A 7,414-nucleotide genomic window follows, 5' to 3' on the forward strand; every position below is an offset into this window, starting at 1 on the left:
CCTTTATCCACCTACAAGTCAGAAAGGTACGAGAAGAACCGCTTTAACTGTTCTCAGGAAGAAAGAGGCCAACCTCGGCCATAAGTATAACCTTTATTGAAGACAGTCAAGCCTGACTGTATCTTTCAGCCCTAACGTCTCAAGTAAAAGTGCTTTTCTTTGTCTTTTAAACTCTTTAGTGATATTGTTGATATTGTGTTAGCAGAGCTGAGGAGCCTTACGGATGCAAGAACTTAGGGAACATGATTTCCACAAGCCCATCTTGAGGAAACAACAGATACTCATGATTCTAGATAATTTCTACTGCTATATTGGAGATTACTGGCAGATACCAAAATGTGAAAGTCTCAGGACTGTTGTACAGAGGGGTGCCTTGAGTCCCAAGAGACTGGATGGCACAAAGCAACAAGCATCAAAAGGGGCCTGGAAAACACCCAAAAGCACTGATGAAACACCTGAATGTGTTAGCTGGAGAACTGCACTGAACACAGATTCTTTTCGCAAATATTAAAAGCCGAAACAAAAATAAACAACCAAAAGTTAAAGAGAGATTAGGACAGTAAATGAGAGAAAGGAGCATGAATGCCGTTCAGCACGCCCCTGGGGCTGTGAGATGCCTTTCTGTCAACGCCAGTTCAGAACAACTCTGACTGGGACCCGGCCCTGTGCAGCGCCCGCCTCCCAACTCCAGGAGCTCACACCCATCCCGCACCCTCTCACTGAGCGCCTTCTTTTCTTTTCCAAGAACTCTTTTTCCAAGGACTGAAAGGCACACTGGCGGCCCAGTCTGTAGGAACTTGCTAACCCAGACACCTCACCTCTCTGTTGGTGCAAACACACCCTGGATTAGTCTGGGAACCCCAGGGGAGGGCCAGCGAGGAGGCATGCCTCAAGGGCAATGAGCTTGAGAGTCTCAGTGGACTTTGGACTCCTCTGGAGAATGTCCAGGAAACAGCTCTCTGCTTGTCCTAACCATGGATTTTCTGTTGACTTTCCTTTCTCACCTGATGTTACCTCCTATCCAGCCTGGACATGAGGGCCAATTTTGGTTTTCTCAGGAAGATCCAGGAGACACACAATGACCAACCTCTTCTCTCCGGGTCCCTCTCTAGGAGGGATTCCAAACGGGGCCTTGCTCTTTGAGAGCTGCTTAGCCTGAGACTCTTGGAAAAACAGCTAGAGCAGAGGTCAGCTGTGACAGGTCCCTCTCCTGGGTAAACCCACCGCCGCCCACCGGCTCCAGCCTGAGTCATGGTGACCACACAGGACAGAGCAGAACCACCCACAGGGATTCCCAAGGACAAAAGCAGCTGCCTTGTCTCCTACAGAGGGTCCCACCTGCACCCTAACCCTTAACCCACTGTGGGGCACTCCTGTAAATATCGGGGTCTCTCCGAGATTCTAGGTGGAGCCCAGTCTGAAGGATTAGGGTGGGGAGGGAGGTGTCTGAGCAGTGCGGTGCCAGCTGTCACCATGACCCCCAGCTCTTCAGCCTTGAAGCCCTAGGTCTGTGCTCCCCGGTTGAAGCAGGTTCTGCTCCTAAGTCCTGCTCCCCAGTTGAAGCAGGAGGGGGCCCCTTACCCAGAGCTGACACGACCTGTATCTTTACCCGGGAATCGCTTTATCTTTGGTGACACAGCTACAGACAATAATGGTGGCTTGGGGACCCAGCGGGGCCTGACCAGTTACAGCCTCCCTCTCCCCGATCCTGGCCATCTGAGCCTGAGCCCGTCTTCACACAAAAAACTCACTTCTCTAAATGTCTTCATCTGAGGCTGAGTTAAACTGAAAACATCAAAGTTCCTCCTGGATTTATGTGCATCACTGCTGTCAGGTCTATTCTGACTGGGAGCGAGCGACCCTGCAGGGCAGAGCAGAATCCCCGGCCCCCCGCCCTCGGGTTTAAAGCCGTAACTCTGGGGGCTCACTATGAGGAGTTGCAACCCAGTGGAACAAGGTTCCAATCCACCCCCTGCCCTGAGGGGGAAGGAGGCAAATCCTCCAGTGCGATTTACAGCTTCCTAAAACCCGCTGGAGGGTCAGCGACAAGACAGTGCGACCTGATGGCACCTAACAAGATGCCTTCACCACAGCTGCCCGCCTCAAAGGAGGCCTTTGGAGCGGCTGGTGAATTTGCATCACCTACTTTTTGGTGAGCAGCCGAGAGAGGCCATCTATAAACAAGGGGCTGCGGCCCTGAGGTGGAAGTTCAGGTCAGCTGATTTAACCACATCGTGGGCAGCTTTGCCCAGTTAATTACATACTTTGGGGGAAAAAATCCCCAGAGGCCGGTCTGAAATGCTGTATCTGTAAGATGGCAAATGATGGCTGCAGCATTTGTTAAAACAAAAACATTTAGCCAAAAATAGAAATGGATTGATGTTTATTCACTGTATTGTTGTTGTTATGCGCGTCAGGGTGAATTCAGTCTCTTTTCAACCATAAACATCGGAGGAGAACTGCCCAGAAGAACTTCCTAAGCTGCAATTTTTATGGAAAGAACTAGTGGCATAGTGGGTTACATGCTAGGCTGTTAAGCAAAAAATCAGAGGTTCCAATCTACCAGTCGCCAGGAGGAAGAGTGATGGGCAGCCTTCTCCCATAAAGACAGACCACCACCTCTCTGGGTCAACTCAGGACGGTGGGCTTGATTTGGGGTTTGGGGTTGGAATTTTTATAGAAGCAAACCGTCATACCTTTCTCTGTGGAGGTGGTGGTTTGGAGCTACCTACCTTCTGGGTAGAAGCTAAACACGTTGACAATGGTGCCACCAGAGTTGTTAATAAACAATTTGCAAAGTGCACGAGATTTCTAAGCATGGAGTCAAAAAAGTTCCAAAGATCCTTCACAGTTTTGAGTTACTCCAGTATCTACACTACACAGAATCAGGGTGGGGACACTGAGGACCTAGTGACCCGTGGACACACAACATATTTGTGGCCAACAATTCCATTTACCACAGATTTACCTGAAAGCACAGTTTCCAGTCTGATGCCTGTGGACTGTCCCTGAAAGGGCACCAGGCCGGGGGCAAAGTTCCTTCCTCATTAAGCCAGATAGTCCCCTCTGTATCTGTCTTGGAGGAAGGACAGCCGGAAGACCCCTAACAACAACAGCACAGAGAAGCTCTGGTGGCCTCATGGTAGGGAGGTGTCCTGCCAAAACAAACGTGGCGGTTCAAACCCCCCATCAGTCCTCGGGAGAATGACGGGTCATCTGGTCCTGCCAGACATATGGCCTCTGAAACCCGCAGCAGGGTCAGCTAGCAGAACATACAGGAGACGGGGCGCTAAGCTTCCCAAATCTGTCTTAGCAGGGAAGGTTCTGAGAGGATATTTGTAGACCAGGCTAAGAGCCGGAAAGAGCTCATGTTTATTCAATATCTTTAGGAAGGAAAGGCGAGTTTATCTTCAGAAAAGGAGAGATTATGCAAATCGGTAGGCACACACAGCTGCCTTCAAGAAGGCCACGTTCTGATTTAGCTGCCGAGTCCTCACAGGACATGCCTGCAGGGTCCCTCCTTTCAAAATAGCACCGCTCTGGTCAGGTGTTAGTCCCCATAGGACATGTCCTCTCGAGGCGGCTGCCCTCTGGAAGGTCAGAGAGGAGTCGCTGGCCTGGCCGCTGAAAGCTCAGTGGAGTTAACGGCTGTTTGGAGGCAGCGGCTGGGTGCCCAGCCCCTCACGGATGGTGTGTTCCTCGGCCTTGTTATCCTGTTTTATGAGCTCAATGCCGGCCTTCCTGGCCTGAACTGTCTCAGGAGAAAATACAGCGAACCAGGTAAAGAGGAAAATGGAACGAGAAAATCTGTGATTCAACACAAACCCAGCAGTAACTGAGTTAAAGTCTGCCTTCCTATCCACCTCGATGTAAGATCAGAAAGTCTTGCAGTGGTATATCCAGCCTGCAGGGTGTGGATCAACCGACTTGATCAGGAAAGGGCCCTTGGACTGATCCCTCATGACTGTGCATCTCAAAGTTGAAAAAAGCACAAGGACGAGAGAAGAACTGACGCCTGTGAGTTGTGGTGTTGGAGAAGAGTGTTAAATATCCCACGGACTGCCAAAAGAACAAATCCGTCCCGGAGGAGGTGAGAACAGGGTCCTCCTGAGAGGCGAGGTAGGTCCTGGGTCAGGAGGGGCCAGGCCTTGGAAGAGGGAAGATCATCAACAAGGGAAGACCCTCAACAAGACAGACGGACACAGCCACTGTAACCACGGGTTTCTAGGAGACAGTGAAGAGCTTCAGGATGCAGGCAGGGCCCAGAGGTGGTTCAGAGGGTCACTGTGAGCCCAGGCGGACTGGATGGCACCGAACAACGTGAGTGGCATCTGGGTCAGTCCAGTGTGAAGCCAGCGAGGTGGGGCTGCCACAAACACCAGGTAGGTCTGCTGGCCAGCAGTCCAAGGCACTCATGTTTAATGTACTTTTTGAGGGCAGCTGATACCTTTTATTTCGCCTCGCCCATTTTCCAAGTCATTTAATATCAGAAATATATTAATCTTCAAATAGCCACTATTTTTTTCCAAAAAAATAAAGCAAACCAGCCAGCATTCACACAGTCCGTTGTGGCTGCTGCCCGGGTGAGAGGCCTGGAGTAACTCCTCTGACAGTAAACCGGTGGCTCCTTCAGAATAGGGGCCCTGTGGTCAGACGGAGTGGGCGTGGCCTGCGGAGGGGGCGTGACCAGTAGAGGTGGGTGTGGCTTGTCAGGTGGGTGTGGTCAGCGGGCAGGGACCCTCTAGTGTCTCTGCTACGGGAACCCTCTGAATTGTGCAGTGTGGTCAGTACAGGAGGAAAAACAGCCTTAAAAAGAAATAATCCATGTGGTCATTTATAATCCGTCATGGGGGAGGGGGGCAGAGTCACAATTTAAAAAATGAAGCCACCAAATCTGGGCACGCCCTGTCTCCGGGGACTGCCTGCTGGACGTGGGTCACCAGGCCTCTCTTCCGTAATGTACTTATTTCTTTTCTAAGTAAAACTTTATTTTAATTGTGACAAACGCTTACAGAGAAGTTAAAATTTCATTCACTCATTGTTGCATAATTTTACCCCCTTCCATTCCTTCCCCCGAACCCAGTTCACTTTTTTCCTTTAAATATTCATTGTTGCACAAATGCCTTCTTCCCCCGCACCCCCCCCCCAGGTCCTCTTTGCAATGATGTACTATTATTCTGGCCTGTACTTATTTTAAAACATAAAACTCACGTCTCTCGGTCACTCTTCAATCCTGGAGCCGCAGTCACCCGTGGCCAGCTTTCAGGCAAACAGCAGACGGGTCACGTTCTGTGTGAGGTGCCACGAGGTCCCCTCTGGCTTCCAGGAACCCCAGGCACTGCACAGTGGAACCTCGCCTCCTCCTGCACTCTCTGCTTTGCTGTGCCTACGTCCGCTGCTGCTGTCGCTCCGTCAGCCTGCCTCACTCAGGTGCTCCTCGACTGCACTGACCTCTGCTTTTCCAAGCATGCTGTCCTTCTCCGAGGGCTGAGCCCTGCTCACTATACGCCCAATTACGTAAGACGAAGCCTCTAACTTCGCCTGCAAGGAGCATCGGTGGCTGCACTTGCCCAGCACAGACCTGTTTGTTCCCTTGACAGATCTCCTGGCGGCCCAGGGGGTCTGTGCTGCGATCCCAAAGTGTGCAGCTCGAATCCCACAGCTGCTCCACAGGGAAGGCCGAGCAATCTTCTCGCCGCAATTTACAGCTTCTGACCACCTCCCTCGCCCAAGGGTCAGTGATGAGTAGGTTACGACTCGACAGCAACAACAACAACAACAACAACGACGTAAGGCAGACAAGGGTGGCACAGAGCACAGGGCTGGTGCTGCCAACCCAACGCGGCACCTCGCTGACAGTCAGAAGCCACCAGCTACTCCATGGAGAAGACAGACAATCTCTCACACAAGCTACATCCTGGGAAAGCCCACCGGAGGGCCAGCTAGGAGGGGCTGGGAAAGCCCACCGGAGGGCCAGCTAGGAGGGGCTCGGAAAGCCCATCGGAGGGCCTGCTAGGAGGGGCTCGGAAAGCCCATCCGAAGGCCTGCTAGGAGGAGCTTCCAACTCAGCGGCAATGAGTATGGAAGTTCCGAGGTTTAAGGTGCACAAAGGCACCCCAGTGGGTGGCTCAGTGTGTTACACGTCAGGCTGTTAACAGAGACTGATGGGTCAAGTCTGCCCACACTTCCAAAAGAAAAAGATGATTCAGTCCTCCTAGAAAGACTGCCAGTCTCAGAAGCTCTTGGAAGGCTGCGATGAGGTGAAATCTACTCCATGGCTGGTACGCAATGATCAGGAACTGCAGGCATTCACGCCTCTGAACAATCAACCACACAAGACAGAAGGGCAGCATCTGCCCCAGGAGAAAGCAGAGGAAGAAAGAGGGCAGAGCTACAGGGACGAGTGGATGCACGCTGCATAGTATCCCACTCTATGAATGAACCGTAATTTCTCAATCTATTCCATTTTGGTTGGACATCTGGGCTGTCATCATATTCTTGCGATGCAAACGGGAAAAATCTTGTTTGAAAAACAATGCGTTTGAACTCTGTAAATAAACCAGTATAAAACAAATTTTTTTTAAAAAAAGCATAGCTAGTTATATGCACACCCATGTTTATCGCAGCTCTGTTCACAACAGCAAAGCGTTGGAAACAACCCAGGTGCCATCAACAAATGAATGGATAGAGAAGCTGTGGTATAGTCACACAATGGAATACTATGCTGCATTGAAAAACAAGGAACTCATGAAATATTATACAAAATGGGTGACTCTGGAGGACATTATGCTGAGTAAAATATCTGGGTCACAAAAGGACAAATATTGCATAGGGTCACTGTTGTAAAACAGGATTGACATCAGGGTTGAGGGAAGACTGAGAAAGAGGGGATAAATAATGTATACTGCGTTGAAACAGATGAGGGAGAGAACTGTTTAAAAGGGATATGTGATTAGGTATTATTGTCATGACAGGAGTCCAGAACAAAGGCTGCACTGTGGAGTGGACTTGGAGGGAGGGATTGTACATCAATGAAAGAAGTTTTTTCTTTTTTACTTTTCAAAGAGAAGAGCAAATTAGGGGGTAGGAGTGGGCAGGGAGAAAAGTGCAACAACGAATGCATGGAAACCCTAAGCTCTGTAAACTTTTATTAAAATTAATTTTTTTGCTTGGAAGAACTTTAGTAGTCCTAATCCACAACACATATTCTGAAAAATTTATAACCAGGAGAAGATAAAATAGATGAATGGGACCTTCTAAGAATCAAATCCCTATGTGCATCCAGAAACTTCTCCAACAGGGTAAAAAGGGAAGCCACAGACTGGGAAAAAGTGTTTGGTAATGACATGTCAGATAAGGGACTTATATCTAGAATTTATAAAATACTTGAGCACCACAAGATAAAGGTTGTTGT

This window comes from Elephantulus edwardii, unplaced genomic scaffold (genome assembly GCF_000299155.1).
Source record: "Elephantulus edwardii isolate Elephantulus edwardi_28Jun2011 unplaced genomic scaffold, EleEdw1.0 scaffold00401, whole genome shotgun sequence".
Taxonomy (NCBI): Eukaryota; Metazoa; Chordata; class Mammalia; order Macroscelidea; family Macroscelididae; genus Elephantulus; species Elephantulus edwardii.